Genomic DNA, 17,476 nt, shown 5'->3' on the forward strand with positions numbered 1-17,476 from the left:
TCTCTCCCTTCAGCCCACTCGGATCCGTGTGTGTGTGTGTGTGTGTGTGTGTGTGTGTATAAAACCCCCTTTGCCATATAATGTAACTTAATCAAGGGACTGACAGTCCATCACATTGGCCAGGCCATATTCTGTTGATGAGAAGCAAGTCCCAGTTTCCTCCCACACTCAAGAATAGACGGTGGGGGTTATACAGGGTGTGACTCATTGGGGGCCATTTTAGGGTGTGTCCACTACACCTATCACCTTAGAGTCCTGTTGGGTGACGAACAAACTTATGTATTTTCCTTCCATGTTATCTACTTGCATTTTTACCATGACATTCAGGAAATAATTCCTTAACCCCTGGTAATTGTGACAATGCCAGGAATTCTGGCTCTCTCTCTCTCTATATATATTATATATTATATATTTATATATATATTATATATTATATATTTATATATATATATATATATATATTTTTTTTTTTTTTGAGGCAGAGTCTCGCTCTGTCACCCAGGCTGGAGTGCAGTGGCGCAGTCTTGCTCAGTGCAACCTCTGCCTCCCAGGTTCAAGCAATTCTCCTGTCTCAGCCTCCCAAATAGCTGGGATTACAATTGCGTGCCACCACGCCTGGCTACTTTTTGTGTTTTTTTAGTAGACACGGGGTTTCGCCATGTTGGCCAGGCTGGTCTTGAACTCCTGACCTCAGGTGATCTGCCCGCCTCGGCCTTCCAAAGTGCTGGGATTACAGGCGTGAGCCACAGCGCCTGGCCGAATTCTGGCAGTATTTGTTGCTGGTTTCCTGTGGGGAAATGGAAGGGGTGGCCTCACCACTAGGAGTCTTCACGCTTTCCAGATTCACTGCTCAGATGGCCACTCACTTGTTCACATCTGTTCACCCATTTGTCAGCATATATTTCCTTTGCTGAGTGGCTAGTGCTGGGCCACAGAGGTAATGCTGCTAGTCTCTTCCTTGGTAACTGACTTTGCTTCTTTTGTGTTACCTCCTTGAAAAGCTAGCTTCCTTTTTTTTTCTTTTGTTGACTAAAAAACATATTTTTTGCTTTGAATCAGGTATGTATTTACCTGCAAATAACACAAAACCCAAGAAACAGTGGGTTAAATAAGAGATTTATTTTAATTACCTTACAAGAGGTCCAGGGTTAGGCACTCTAGGACCGGTGAAGCTGCTCAAAAATGTCATCATTGTCCCAGCCTTGTTCTTCTCCCAGCATCTAACATTAGCCCTCATGGTCACAAGGTTGCTGCTGCATCACCAGGCATTGCACCCATGTTTCACACAGAAAGATGTGGGAGAGTAAAGAGACTTGCCTTTTTATTTTATTTATTTATTTTATTTTATTTTGGAGAAGGAGTCTCGCACTGTCACTCAAGCCAGAGTTCAGTGGCATGATCTCGGCTCACTGCAACCTCTGCGTCCCAGGTTCAAGCGATTCTCCTGCCTCAGCCTCCTGAGTAGCTGGGACCACAGGCACCCACCACAACGCCCAGCTAATTTTTTGTATTTTTAGTAGAGACAGGGTTTCACCATGTTAGCCAGGCTGGTCTCGAACTACTGACCTCCCAAAGTGTTGGGATTACAGGCGCGAGCCACTGCGCCCGGCCTGAGACTTGCCTTTTTGTTCTGGAAGGAACACCCACCCCAAGGACTTCCATCTACACCTCACTGGCCAGAACTTGATCACGTGATCATCAGTAACCCCAAGAGCACTGGGGAAGCAAATTCGTTTAGCTGGGCACATTATCAGCCTGAACAAAATCAAGGTTCTGGTGGCAGGAAGACAAGGAAACGGATTTGGGTTAGGTCACCACTGGGACCACTGCGGAGAATTAGGCCAAATCTCCATGGTTCCTCAAAGCTGAAGGTTCTGCAGTGACAGCAGTGGATTCTTTCTGGGTCCTTGTCAGCAGGCGAAGCTGACACAGAAACGTTCTTGGTTTCTTTGCCAGAAAGGTGTTATCTGAGCTTCCAGCAGCTGCTGTAAAATGGAAATAATGGCTCTTCTGCCCCAAGGGCCCTGCTGTCCAGAGCTCTCTGGAAGGTGGCAAGAGGCCTCCATGGCAAGCTTGAAGGGATGAGATGCTAATGTGCAAACTATGCTTCAGGGCAGAGATGAGACAAACAAACAAAAATGCACAGAGAGAACAGAGCTTAGGCCCTGGACCTGTCTGGCTTCACATCCATGCCACTCGCCCCTCCCCTCCTCCACTCCGTGTTGCATGGAGCTGCCCTGATGACTCCATTTTGGTTGGAGACGGGGCTTGGCCAACGGGGAGCACTAGCAGGAGATGGGGAGGTGGGAGGATGGGACAAGCCAAGGTTTTCCCTCTCTTTCTACCTTGGGTAGTGTCCCTACTGCAGCTGCAGTTCTGCCATGGCTCCAGCGCCTCTCCCAAAAGGCCTGCTGTGGTTTCTGTTTTGACCCTGTGCTACAGCCCCTGCTCTCCAGCGACAGCACTTTCCTGGCCTTGCCCCCCAGCCCAGGGTTGTCACATCTGACACTAATCTCAGGGTTGTGTGTTTGGCTGCTCAGTCTCCCACCCACTGTGTAACCAATAACCAATACTCTGCCTCAAAGTCCTCCTGTTTTCAAGACTCCAGTGGTCTTTGTCTCCTGGTTAGATCCTGACTCATACAAACCATACAAGAAATACCCAAACACCCATCTCTTAGCTTTAACAATGATTACCATTCTGCCACATTTGTTTCATCTATTTTTATTTTTGTGGAAAAAAAAATCTCAGGCATCATAATGTTGCTAAATGATTTCAGCATGTATCTCTGAAAAATAAGGACATTTTCTTACATAACAGGCATATTTAGTTGTTCACACCCGTGTTCACAAATTAACACACCTAACAACATGAGCAAAACTTCCTTATGGCCATCAAATATGCAATCCATATTCAAATTCCCCTGATTGTTCCAAAGATGTCTATTTTACAGTTGCTTTGTTCAAATCAAGATTTAAACAAGGTTCACACATTGCATTTGGTAGATATGTCTCCGGAGCGTCTTTTAATCTTAAGCAGTCCTCCCCACTAGACAGTCACACGCAGACACACACACACACACACACACACAGTCGCACTGGCACACCCTGCTCATGCCCACTTCTCACAGCACTCTTTGTAAAAACTATCCTGTCAGTTTTGGTCCACAGCCCTTCTCTCACAGGGCACACACCCTCTCCTCCCTTCTCTGGACCCCTAGAGACTCCAAGTCACTGAGCCACAGCTTGGTACTGACTCTTTTATTGTTTTCTACATTTCTTTGTTTTGTTTTCCTCATACTAGGTAATGCCACACAGAGGCAAGAACTAAGTCTCATAATGACCTTAACATCAAAGAAAACTTAAAGGTTACCTATTCTGAGACTTGATTTTTCTTTTTTATTGTTTTACAATTTGCATAAATAATATGTCATCACTCATCTTATGGATAAAAAAACTGAGGCCCAGGGAAGCTGAGTAATTTGTCTAAGAATGCACAGCAAGTTGGCATCAGAACAGGCATCCACTTTGGGTGGATTTTCCACTGTACCATGCGCGTCTCTTTCCATTTTTCTGTGGCACCCACCACTGTGTTATGACATGCAGACAAGGGTCCTCACTAAGTGCCTGTGGCCTGACAGACTGTGGCTCTGAGGTCAATGCAGTCGTGGCCATTTAGAGATGGTTACTGAAAGTTAATAATTGGTGGTTCCTGCCTAAAAATCCCACCACATACTACAATCCCTTTGAATTTTCAAGAAATATTTGATCCATTAGGGATATCAGAAGCCTTTGGTGAGCCAGACATGGTGGCTCATGCCTGTAATCCCAACACTTTGGGAGGCCAAGAGGGAAGGATCACTTGAGCCCAGGAGTCCAAGACCAGCCTGGGCAACATAGTGAGATCCTATATCTACAAAAAATAAAATGAAATAAAAATATTAGGCTGGGCACAGTGGCTTACACCTGTAATCCTAGCACTTTGGGAGGCCAAGATGGGCGGATCACAAGGTCAGGAGATCGAGACCATTCTGGCTGGCTAACGTGGTGAAACCCCGTTTCTACTAAAATACAAAAAAATTAGCCGGTCGTAGTGGTGGGCGCCTGTAGTCCCAGCTACTTGGGAGGCTGAGGCAGGAGAATGGCATGAACCCAGGAGGTGGAGCTTGCAGTGAACCGAGATCGCGCCACTGCGCTCCAGTCTGGGCGACTGAGCAAGACTCCGTCTCAAATAAATAAATAAATAAATAAAAAGGAGTTTTTGGTCATGGTTGATAGAGTCATCCAGCTAATCTTAGGGAAAGAAGACCCAAAAGAAAGATGTCAAAATGTACGCACTTGTAAACCCATAGAGATGGAGAGCAGATTGGTGGTCGCCAGGGACTGGGGAAAGGGGAAATGGGGAGTAACTGATTAATGGGTGCAGAGTTTTCTTTGGGGGTGATTAAAATGTTTTGGAACTAGATAGAAGTGGTGGTTGCACAACATTGTGAAGATACTAAATGCCACTGAATTTTGAGTTTAAGATGATTAATTTTATTTGATGTGGATTTCACCCCAATAAAAATAAACTGGTTAGAATGTCCTAACTCAGCTCTGCTAGACCCAACCACACCCCAGCCTTGCCATCCCCTCAGACTGTGTTAAGCAGAAGATGAGATTCCAGGGGGAAATTCCCTGGAGTTTATAGGAGCAGTGTATTGGGCAGTATTTTGGCTTTCCCCTCCTCAGTCAAGGGAGGCACTGAAAGAGAATTCCAGATCATGGATGCCCGTAAGAAGCACATTTGAGCATCCACGGGGCAGGATGGAGGAGTCTGCAGTGGAGCAGCTCACATGCCCAAGCCCTACCCACGAGTTTAGTGGGGCAGCAGGTTTCCTGGCCTGTCTACCGGCATTGCCCCCAGGAGCCCACCCCAGACAGAGGGACTCCAGCTGTCAGAGGGAGAGTCTTGAGGGAGAGACCCAAAGTCATCCCCCTTGGGAGATGGCACTTGGACACCTGCCATCTTTTTTTTTTTTTTTTTTGAGACAGAGTCTTGCTGTGTCACCCAGGCTGGAGTGCAGTGGCACGATCTCGGCTCACTGCAAGCTCCACCTCCCGGGTTCATGCCTTTCTCCTGCCTCAGCCTCCCGAGTAGCTGGGACTACAGGCACCCCCACCACCCCCAGCTATTTTTTTTGTATTTTTAGTAGAGACGGTGTTTCACTGTATTAGCCAGGATGGTCTCGATCTCCTGACCTCGTGATCTACCCACTTCCGCCTCCCAAAGTGCTGGGGTTACAGGCGTGAGCCACCACGCCCGGCCCAACACCTGCCATCTTGAGAACAGCAGTAGAGAACCCACAAAACCTGCAAAGAAGAGGCTACGATCAAATGCCCAGTGAAGTGAAAAGATTATCTTCCCCATTGCACTCCCTCCTCTTCCCCAAGTCCCCAAGCACAGGAAGAGAGAGGCACCAAAAGAGGGAGGAGAGGGATGAAGACCGACCACCCCACCCTCACGATAGGTGCCTGGCTCGAGGCAGGCTGGTCTGAGGGAAGCGCAGGCAGTGGATATGATATCGGATTCAAGATTTGAGGCTTTGAAAAGAAAGTGGACTGGACCGTAGGGGTTTTTTAATACCTAAAAGCAACCAAAAACCTATGGAATTATGAAAAGGAGATTTGGTATAAATCTCTAAAAAGATCTGGAGAAAAAATAGAATCATTTCATGTTTGTGCCCCCACGGAGTTCAAACAGTTAAGTAAGTTGTTTAATCTCTATTTTCTCACCTGTAAAATAAGGATAATAATGCCTTCTTGCTGGGTATTGGGAATTTCAGTGCGGTAATATTCACAAAGCCCCTGGCACGTAGGCAGTCAATAAAACGTGGAAGAGAACTGCAGCCTTCAGAAAGCAGAAAACGCTTCAGGGCAGAAACAGGCAAGTCCTGGGGGCTGACACTCCCAAACAAAGGCTCAGTTTTTCACCTCGCCTGGGGCTTGAAATACTGATAGGCTTCTCGCCTCTGAGGCTGTCTTCCTTCCCTAACTAAAAGCCACCTCGCCTCTGAGGCTGTCTTCCTTCCCTAACTAAAAGCCACCTTTGTCATTGCCCAAGAAGACCAAGTATGACCCAAGCCGCACTGAACACAGTAAGACCTGGGACACCCAGGGAAGCTCGACAAGGCGCTGGGGAAAAGCAAACTGAGGACTCTTCGTAGTTACCTGATGACTCCATGGAACAAAGGAGTCCAGGCCTTTCCAGAAGTCACCAGAACAGGCTCCCCGAGATGACAGTCCTGGGGTGGGAAAGGAGCAAGTTACGCCAGATGACCTGGAACACAAATACCCTGTTAGCCTGGCACCCACTGGCAGCTGTCACTGGACACCTGATGGGAGAGTTTCTCCCAAAAGTTATGGGCTGGCAACTCCGGCAGCAGAATTTCCACGTGCATGGTCCTGAGGACAGAGACAGGTCCAGAGCCTGGGGGTTGAGAACAAGAAAAAGGTGGAGCAGCCGCGCTCCAGGGCAGCAAAGAGACCTGGATTTGTCTGAGACGTTGGCGTTAAGGCACCCCTTGATGCGGCTTCCTAGATATGTGGTGTGGCCTGGGGCTGGTCTTTGGGCCTGTTTCTTTATCTGTAAAAATGGAGATAGCACCTCACTTTGATAGGTGGATTGTTGCTGTCAATTCTGTACTCTCTCCTGCCGCATGGCTCTGCGGTGCCCGACAGCAGCAGAGTATATTTCACCCCCATGGACACTGGGGCTTGGTGATTGTGATGGGTTGCCTTGTGTCCCCTCTAATTCATATGTTGAAGCCTGAACCCCCAGTATCTCAAAATGGGGCTGTATTTGGAGGTAAGGCCTTTAAGGATGATTAAGTTAAAATGAGGTCATTTGAGTGGACGCTAATCCAGTGTGACTGGTGTCCTTATAAGAGGAAATTTGGATACACAGAGACACCAGGGATGCATGGGCTCAGAGAAAAGGCCACATGAAGGCGCGGCAAGAAGGCGGCATCCACAAGCCAAGAAGAGGGGCCTCCGGAGAAACCAACCCTGCCAACACCTTGACCTTCGACTTCCAACCTCCACAGCTGTGAGAAAGAAATGTCTATCGCTTAAGCCACCCGGTCCATGGTACTTTGTTAGGGCAGCCTGACACTGAAAGTTGGTCTGCTTTTTATTACCAGCATGCATGCACCAGCAATTCTAAACAATGCCAGTGACAAAATGTTCCTTCCTGCAGCCTAGACTGCTCCCACCACTCCCATCCTTAGAACCTCACTGACTGGCATGACTCTTGTTAAGACTGTAATAAAAAGATTATTATTGGTATCAGCAAGAAAGCAAGAGTTAGCTTGTTGAGCAGGGGGTAAATCTCATAAGGATATGTACATTAAGTCAGCATTTACATAGTCTAAGAACACACAAAACAATGCTATATATTATTTAGGTACATACACACATAAAGCATAAAGATTTGCCTAGAAATATTTGACACCAAACTTATGATAATGGTTTTCTTTTTTTTTTTGAGATGGAGTTTTGCTCTTGTTGCCCAGGCTGGAGTGCAATGGCGCAATCTCGGCTCACTGCAACCTCTGCCTCCCGGGTTCAAGTGATTCTCCTGCCTCAGCCTCCTGAGTAGCTGGGATTACAGGCATGTGCCACCACGCCTGACTAATTTTGTATTTTTAGTAGAGACAGGTTTCTCCATGTTGGTCAGGCTGGTCTCCAACTCCCGACCTCAGGTGATCTGCCCGCCTCAGCCTCCCAAAGTGCTGGGATCATAGGTGTGAGCCTCTGTGCCTGGCCTGATAATGGTTTTCATTGGTGGGGAGAGCTGGAGGGGTAAAAAGAGGCCCATAGATAATAAAGGTGACTTGTCATGTATTAGGCCATCGTGTTGTTCATTGCATGCATTGTATCGTATTATATTCGTTATATTATTCCCCATGAGTTTTTGTATGATTTAAATATTTCATTTAAAAACTGTGTACCATTTGGCCTGGCATGATGGCTCAAGCTTATAATCTCAGCACTTTGGGAGCCCGAGGCAGGAGGATCACTCAAGGCCAGGAGTTCCAGACTAGCCTGGGCAGCATTGAGAGACCCCATCTCTTAAAACAAAATTAGCCAAGTGGGATGGCTGGCACTTGTAGTCCCAGCTACTTGAAAGGCAGAGGTGAGAGGATCACTTGAGCCCAGGAGCTTGGATCTGCAGTGAGCCATGATTGTGCCCGTGCACTCCAGCCTGGGTGACAGAGTGAGGCCATGTCTCCAAAAAGCAAAACAAAACATAACTGTGCATCAGTCAAGGAGCCTGCTCTACCCTCCACACCAGGGCAGACCCACCACCAGGCTCCATCTCCATTTTCTATGGACTGTCTTCCCTCCTGGCCTGGAGCCATGACCTGGCCTGCCGCTTCAGGGAACAATAGGTAGTTCAGGATGACTGAGCCCAGAAGTGGCACGAGACCAGGGATGTGGCTGAACAGATGAGTGGTGGCCAAGGCACAGAGGGCCTTGTGTGCCATGTTGGAGAACTTGGGCTGTGTATGAAGAGAGGAGTCACTGGGACAGATCAGTGGCTTGGTGACAGGGAGACAGGGTGGCATTGGAGGCATACAAGAGACAGTGAGGTGGGGTCTGCAACAAAGGGAGGGATGTGCAAAAGGAGTTGGTCAAGAGAAATGGGGACAGATCTAGCCCCATGGCTGATCTGCCGTAGGATGGCAGCCAGTTCCAGCTGGAGGTGGAGTTTTCCTGGGTAAAAATGGAAGCAGCCAGCAATTGCTATTTATAAAAATAACTACAAAGGCTTGACAACCCAGAGAGAATGCTGAAAAAGTAAATTGAGGGCTGTTGGGAAAATGCTCAGTGTTTCTCATCTTCAAAGCATTTCCGAGACATGAGCTCATGAATCCTTTCTCCATGGCCCTGAGAAAAATATAGAAAAAGAAGGTGAGACAAAGCATGGGTGCCTTCCCCAAAGCAGCAGAATCTGGCTGCTGGAGATGTTATCATGGGATGCCCCTCAAATGACCACTCCTTCGATCTGCCCCAACTCTGTTCCTCAGACCCAGCCTAGTTAAGGGCTTGGCTATGAAGCAGCAAAGGGTGAGGCAGGCAGAGTTGGCAGGCTATGACAGCAGCTGTGCTGGGGGTCACTGCAAGCCCGAGGGGGCTGCTTAGATCCTAGTGATGAAGGCAAGAAAATGGCCAGGGGGCAGCCTGGGCTACTGATCAGGGGTCACACTGACCCCACAGCCCTGGCTGAGGCACATGGGACTTAATCGTGAAATTGGTACAGGCAACAGCTGCAATGCAAGCTTGGGCAAGGAAGAGGGTTTGAACCCAGACAAGGCAATAGGGAGGGAATGAAGGGCAGAGAGCAGACAGGAAGTGTATGCCACCTTGTCACCTGGAATGAGAACTACCTGCTACAAGTGCTAGGAACCAGGCACTTGAGCTCCCATTGTCATGACCCCCAAAAGCCCAAAGCATGGAGGCTCTTATCACTCTTTCACAGAGAAAGAAACTGGGAAGGCCAGGTGTGGTGGCTCACACCTGTAATCCCAACACTTTGGGAGGCCAAGGCAGGAGGATCACTTGAGGCCAGGTGTTCAAGACCAGTCTGGGCAACAAAGTGAGACCCTACATCTACAAAAAATAAAAAATAAAAACTAGACAGGCATGGTGGCTTGCACATGTAGTCTTAGCTCCTCTGGAGGGTGAGGTGGGAGAATTGCTTGCCCAAGAGGTCGAGGATGCAATAAGCTATGTTCTCACCACTGCACTCCAGCCTGGGCAGCAGAGCAAGACCCTGTCTCAAAGACAGAGAGAAAAAGAGAGAGAGAGACAGAGACAGACAGAAGATTTCTTTTAGGGAGAGTATCTCGCACAGCAGCAGTAACGGGATTTGCATTCATCTCCTCACCCCCAGCATGCCCCCACTCATTCTTCAAGTTTCGACTCAAGATCCCTGCCTCTGGAAGCCTTCCCAGGCTGCCCTCAGACGGAAAGAGCAGTTTGCTTTTCTGTGCCCAGCAGTCCAGAGCTGGCCCCGTGAGAGCACCATGGTGCTGAGCTGTAAGGGCTCATTGCTTCTCTCCCACTGGACGGTGCCCTGAGAAGGACCAGCGGAACTTCGGCTTCCCTTGCTGTTGCCCCAGTCCTGGCAGCAATCAGCTTCCTCTGCTTTCTTGTCGTTTCAGCTCCCCAGGACCTGGTGCACCCCATGTCTCCTGCAGGGTGACCGCTAGCTGGCAAAGCCTGTCCCTGTGTTGTAAGTCGGATTCCCCAGAGGGAGAAGCAGACGGGCCAGCAGCTTGGGTCAGGTAGGCAACCCCGCGTCAGAGGGGAGGGTGGCCCAACCCACAAGCGCAGTGACCCATGGGCCCAGAACAAAGACACACTTTACCCACACCCAGGCATGTGACAGAGTGGACTGGGCATCTAAGTCCACTGGGGAAACAGCAGGAAACAGAACAGATGGTTCGGCTTGCATTCCGGTGGGGAGTTGGACAACACATGAGCAGATCCATAAAGTGATATCCGAGAGTGATCTGTGCCGCCAAGAAAGGAAGACAGGTCCTGCGACGGGGCTGACTGTGGAGCCTCCTTAGCCAGGCTGGACAGGGATGCCTCTCCCAGGAGCCCGCACTGGAGACTAGCGTGTCCCACCAGACTTCCACGTGGCCTGCGAGTGCTCAGCAATAGTGACAACAGGGTCTCTACTCCATGAAAAACCATCCCCAGACCCGAAAGCACTGCTTTCATTTCATGGTTCTGCACATTTTCTCCAGCCTCTGCAGTGAAAGATTATTTCATTGCCTTCAACAGAAGGCGTATTTGTGTGTGTACATATGCTTGAGAGAAATTTACTGAAAAGATGTGGGTACGAGACCAGCTGGCTGCACTTGCCACGCCAGGATCCTCTCTCAGCAATATGCCCAAGAGCTCGTGTTTGCAATGCTCGAGTCCCAGCCAGGGGAGAAATGGGTGTAAGGGACCCACAGGGGAACAATTTGTGTTGACTTGGAGCTCCACATGCTCCTTCAAAGGAAGGGAGAACCTTAGAAGGAGGAAAGGACTGAAGACTTTCCAGGGAAATTCAAGAGTCTCAGGCAGTTAGTCAGATCCAGAATATAGATCCCATATTCAGAAGCAGAAGAGGGAAATGCAATTATTTGGGGGTCTCTCTCTTCTAGTCTCCTTCTGAAAAGCCCTTTTCTAAGACCTCAATTCCTATGTCTACTCAATGGGTATGATTCCTATCACTTTCTCATAAGTACATTTTCCTTCAAAGTTTAAAAATGTTGTAGATCTTCAAGTGCGTAAGGCATAGTAGTGCTAAACAGAGGTGGAAGTAGTGAAGGGAGTTTTGAACGTAAAAACATAAATCGAGAGATGATGAACATGTTTACTTCCTTCACCTCTCTCCCCCCACCCCTTTTTCTCTTCTTTTTTCCATCAGTTTCTCTTTATGGTTAATACAAAAGGGACAGGCTTTTGCCAAGATCTGATTCTTCATGGGACACCATGGGCCTCGGGGGTGGGGCAGAGGCAAAAGACATCTCCCCTTGCTGGCCATTCTAGCATTCAGGACCAGCTACATAATTTGGGGAGCCCAGTACAAAATGAAAATGCAGGGCCCCTTGTGTAAACTAATTAAGTGGGAGGATCACTTGAACTCGGGAGGCAGAGGTTACAGTGAGCCAAGATTGCACCACTGCCCTCCAGCCTGGGCAACAGAGTATGACTCCATCTGGAAAAAAAAGAAAAGGAAAGGAAAGAAAGTCTGAGACAGTGGCAGGGCTCTTGTGAGTGTGGGGCCCCATATGCCTGCACTGGGTGCACCCCCAGGAAGCTGGCCCTGCCCATAGTTATGAGTGTAGATGTGGGTTACCCAGGAGCTTTTCTGTGGGCCCCTGGGTGGTGGATACACCTTTTGTCTGATTACTAGGCCACAGCTTCTTGGAACCTCTCTCAGTTCCCCCATGGCTGACTTTGCCATTGACTTGAGTCTTTTCTTTTCTTTTTTTTTTTTTTTTTTGAGACAGAGTCTTGCTCTGTCACCCAGGCTGGAGTGCAGTGGCGCAATCTTGGCTCACTGCAACCTCCATCTCCCGGGTTCAAGCAATTCTCCTGCCTCAGCCTCCCGAGTAGCTGAGATTACAGGCGTGTGCCACCATACCCAGCTAATTTTGTTGTTGTTGTATTTTTAGTAGAGATGGAGTTTTGCCATGTTGCCCAGCCTGGTCTCGAACTCCTGACCTAAGGTGATCCACCTGTCTCGGCCTCCCAAAGTGCTGGGATTATAGGCATGAGCCACCGCACCTGGCCGACTTGAGTCTTTAAAAGGAGGATGTGCCTGATACGTATTAGCTGATACCTCTTCCCCGCTCCTGCTTCCCGGTCCCTTCTCCGAGCTGGTTCGTTCTGCTGTCCCTAGGGGGTCTTCAGCACCAAGGGAGGGGGGGCACAAATAGGGGTCTGAGTAAGCTGAAATTGCAGGCAGGAATCAGAAGCAGAATTTTTATCTTAAATCAGAGCAAAAGGAATAAAGCAGACAGTTCCTAAAATGCCTGTGTTTCTAGAGTTTAGAATCTCAGTTTATGTTCCTTCTGGCAAACCATATACAAAGGATTCTTGCAGAACCACTGTTCCTTACCAAGCTGTGTCAGGCTGAAATCACCATTACGCTGATGTATATTTTAAGTCATTTCCCCCACTAAGGAGTACCACACACCCCACCTCCGTGAACATCCCATCCTCACTGCCCAGGGCTGACCTCTTTAAACGGGGACTGGGGGTTTGTTTTCAATCTAATGTCTCCAGCTGAGGTGGGCGAGTGCTTGGTTTCAGGCAATGGAGCAGGTGAAGGGAGGCCTTTGGCATTCACTCTTTCTCAATAGAGGTAAGATTTTCTTACTATTTTCCCAACGCCTCTGGATAATTATTTGCTACTTTCAAAGGAATGAGGCTCATATTTCAGAGGAAATCACCATCTCACTCTTACTTCATGTGGCTGTCCTTATCACGTGACTAGGTCCGCATCCAGTGTGTTTTGAGCCCCCAGGTGCTGCCTGAGCCCCTGTTTTATGAAAAACAAATTGTTGAAAGGAGAGAAAGTGAAGAACAGTTGAAGAGAGGAAGAGCGGCAGAAACAGCTGCCACTGAGTAGGGATTGGTGAGTAGCTACTTCGTAAACCCTGTAACAGGCTTTCGAGTCAGCGCTGTTCCTGCTCTACCCAAACCCAGTCTCCCCACCTTCATTGCTGGGAAAGCCCCGATGTTTCCTATGAAAGCAGTTTTTTAAAATTGAAGTATAGTATTGTGTTTCTCGAACTTTAACGTGTGAGTGTATTGCCTGGCAATGTTGTTAAAGTGCAGCTTCTGATTCAGTAGGTGCTGGGACCTCGGTTCTGCATTTCTAACAAGCTCCTGGGTGATGTTAATGCTGCTGGGCTGTGGACCACACTTTGAGCCTCAAATATACCTACAGAAAAGTTCACGAATCATGCCCACAGCTTAATGGTCAACACACCCAAGTACCCATGACTCAGATTAAGAAACAGAGAACATTCCTTGTATCCCAGAAGCTGCCCTCCTGCCCCTTTCCAATCACTACTCTCATCCACCTCCCCTAAGATGACCACACTCCTGAGCTCTATGCCATAGACTAGTGTGGCTTGTTTTTGCACTTAATCTTAGCCAAAAGGCTGAGAAGTGAGATGTGTGGCTTCTTTCTAAACTTTACATAGTATGTGTTCTTTGGGGTAAAGTCTTGAACTTGATCAGGTGTCCAGCCTCCCCGAGGCCAGGTGCTCAAGGAAAGCAACATCCTCCCCAGGCTCAGAGTGTGATTGCTGTAAGCCAAGCGTGGGTGCTGCCCCGGCCTTGTCAGTGGCTGGTTTAGACATGGCATGAGGTGCAATTCTGGCTAGTGAGGAAAGTCTGCTGGGAGCTTTTGGGAAAGTTTTCCTTGTTGATGAAAAGATGCACAGAACAAAACACTCTTTGGTTTTTGTTTGAGGTTGTTGTTCCCAGAATAGTGGCAGTCAGCTTACAATCATGAAGGGAAACAGCTGAGGTCTCCAGTCAACATCTGAGGATGGGAAGGTGAAATGGAGTGGGAATGGGCCTAGGTCAGGGAGGCACTCACCTAGGGCACAAAGTTTAAGGGGTACCCAAAATCTCAATCTCAGTAATCAAGATTTTCTATATATATATTAGACACAGTATCTCACTCTGTCACCCAGGCTGGTGTACAGTGGTGCAATCATAGCTCACTGCAGATTCGAACTCCAGGGCTCCAGAAATCTTCCCACCTTGGCCTCCCAAATAGCTGGGACTATAGGTGTGCACTACCACACCTGGCTAATTTTTATCTTTTTTGTAAAGATGGGGGTTTCCCTATGATGCCCAGGCCAGTCTCAAACTCCTGACCTCAAGCAATCCTCCCACCACAGCCTCCCAAAGTGCTGGGACTATAGTTGTGCACTACCACACCTGGCTAATTTTTATCTTTTTTGTAAAGATGGGGGTTTCCCTATGATGCCCAGGCCAGTCTCAAACTCCTGACCTCAAGCAATCCTCCCACCACAGCCTCCCAAAGTGCTAGGATTATAGGTATGAACCACCGTGCCTAGCCTAGAATTAACAGTTTTAAAAATAAAATAATGCAAATATCCAAAATTGTTAAAAATATCAAAATTTTAAATAAACACAGCGTTACTAACAGTGCCATGCTGAGTGATATTGAAGCCCAGTGCAAAAAAAGAAAATCAGTAATGCTGATTGTCTTTACTTAAAATTTTGATATTTTATTCCCAACTTTTTTTTTTTGAGACAGAGTTTCCCTCTTGTTACCCAGGCTGGAGTACAATGGCGCAATCTCGGCTCACCGCAACCTCTGCCTCCCAGGTTCAAGTGATTCTCCTGCCTCAGCCTCCCTAGTAGCTGGGATTACAGACATGTGCCACCACACCCAGCTAATTTTGTATTTTTGAGATAGGGTTTCTCCATGTTGGTCAGGCTGGTCTTGAACTCCTGACCTCAGGTGATCCGCCCACCTTGGCCTCCCAAAGTGCTGGGATTACAGGCATGAGCCACCATGCCCAGCCTATTCCCAGTCAACTTTTTGCATTAATTTTCATTTTTAAAATATTGTCATAAATATTATTTATCTTGCTGACTGAATTTTTTTGGACGCCTGAAATTTTGTGCCAGCCTTGTCCCAACCCTGAGTGAAAAAGTGAAAACTCTGGAACTATTTTACCTCCAGATTTTCATTTTGTGGAATAATAGTTCTTATTGTTTAAGTTATTTTTTGTTGGGTTTTCTGTTTCTTGCAGTTCAAAGTATAATAGTCAATGTAAGATCAATTATCTACAAGTGCAGAAACCCAATTCAAACTGGCTTAAATAATGAGGAAAGTACTAGCTCATATTTCAGAGAATGCAGAGTAGTATGGGCTCTGGCTTTGTCTCTCTTCTGTTCTATCAGTATTTTCTCCATAACCTTCAGGTTTGTCTGAAGGTCAGGGTTGTATAAGAAAGAATTTGTCTGGTCCTGTCTCAGGTTCCTGGCCCAGAGCTTCTTAAAATCTTTAGAATTTCCCAGGGGATAGGAGTGTTTTTGTTATTCATGAGCTCCATGGATTACACCTGAGTTTATGCTGAGATGGCTCAGGATTAAGACTGGTCACCAGAAAGACCAACCACGTAATTAGAGGGTTGGGGTTTTGAACCAGCCCTGCCTCCAAGGAGGGAAGGAGAGCTGGAGATTGAGTTCAACCACATGGCCAATGTTCAGTCATGCCAATGGAATGGCACTCTGATAAAAACTCTGGATGTTGAAGCTCAGTGGATCTCCTGGTTAATGAACACACTGATGCACTGGGAGAGTGATATGGCCCAATTCCATGGGGAGAGGGCCCAGAAGCTCTGCATTCTAGAAGCTCTTAGGTCTTGTCCTATGCTCTTGATTGATATTCTTTATTATAAAACTATAATCATAATGTAGGCTTTCCTGAGTTCTGTGAGTCATTCTAGTAAATTATTGAACCTGAGAGGGATTGTGGGAACACCCAGATTTGTAGCCAGCTGGTCAGAAATGCTGGTGGTCTGAGACCCCACCTTGTGGTTGGCATTTGAAGTGAAACAGTCTTGTGGGGACCGTGCCCTTTAAAGTGTGGAGTCTCCACTAACTCTGGGTGTTTGTATTTGCATCTGGGGAATCATATTACAGTAAACCAGTTGGTGTCAGAACAGTTGGTATCAGAAGAGTCAGCCTCATCCAGAGTCACAGAAGGGCTGCCAGCAGCAACATACCTACTAGTCTATTTCCAGCAAGAGAGATAGAAGAGCCTTTCCCCAAAATATGGAATTGATGACCATTCCTTCAGTCTTATTGTGCCCGCTTATGTCATCCTAGACCTAAGACAATCACCAGGAGAATGTCACATAATGATTGGTTTAAGCCCAGATTCTTAAACCAAGCACAGGGGATTATTGTGATTGGCTAATCAATCTTCCCATCCTGCCCACAAGAACCTAGAAATGGGGTCATTGACCCTTGACCCATGTTAGCTATTTTGAGGAGTGGTAAATAATTAAACAAAGCTGACGTTCTGTTAGAAAGGGAACAGGGGGCCAGCTGTGGTGGCTCAAGCCTGTAATCCCAACACTTTGGGAGGCCACGTTGGGAGGATTGTTTCAGGCCAGGAATTGAGACCAGCCTGGGTGACATAGCAAGACCCCATTTCTACAAAAAGTTAGAAAAAATAAGCCAGTATAGTGGCACACACCAGTAGTCCCAGTTACCTAGGAGGGGATACGTGGACATATCACTTGAAAACAGGAGGTAAAGGCTGTAGTGAGCTATGATCGTACCACAGCACTCCAGCCTGGGCAACAGAGCAAGATCCTGTTTCTAAAAAAAAAAAAATAATAATAAGGAAAAGGAAAAGAAGAAAAGAAAGGGAAGGGAAAATAAATAATGGAAGTTAGAAAGACCACCAACAGTCTAGCACCATATATAAGAGAGAATGGCCTTGATTTGAATCCTAAGTTCGATACTTACCAGCTGCAGGAAGAGACTCTGTTTTCTCATCTGTAAAAAAGAGGTAACAGTGTCTACTTGACATAAGTGCTTATGAGGGTTAAATGAAAAGGCATGGTGTCTGATATACAGCAGGTAAATAATTAAATGCATAGTGTCTAACATACAGTAACTGCATAACTAAATGCATAGTATTTGACACATCATAGGCACACAAATATAGTTCTTTCACCCAGTCTCCTTTAGACACTGAGTTCCTGGGGGTGAGTGCAGTGCTTGCCCGGCATGGTGCTTGGCACATGGTGGGCCTTTAACAGATACTTATTAAAGGAATAAGGCAAGAGAACATTCCTCTGAATAACTGGCACCTTTTCCTTCTCCCTAATACTAAGGATTATGCAACTGTGTGGCCCATT

This window comes from Pan troglodytes, chromosome 13 (genome assembly GCF_028858775.2).
Source record: "Pan troglodytes isolate AG18354 chromosome 13, NHGRI_mPanTro3-v2.0_pri, whole genome shotgun sequence".
NCBI classification, from domain to species: Eukaryota; Metazoa; Chordata; class Mammalia; order Primates; family Hominidae; genus Pan; species Pan troglodytes.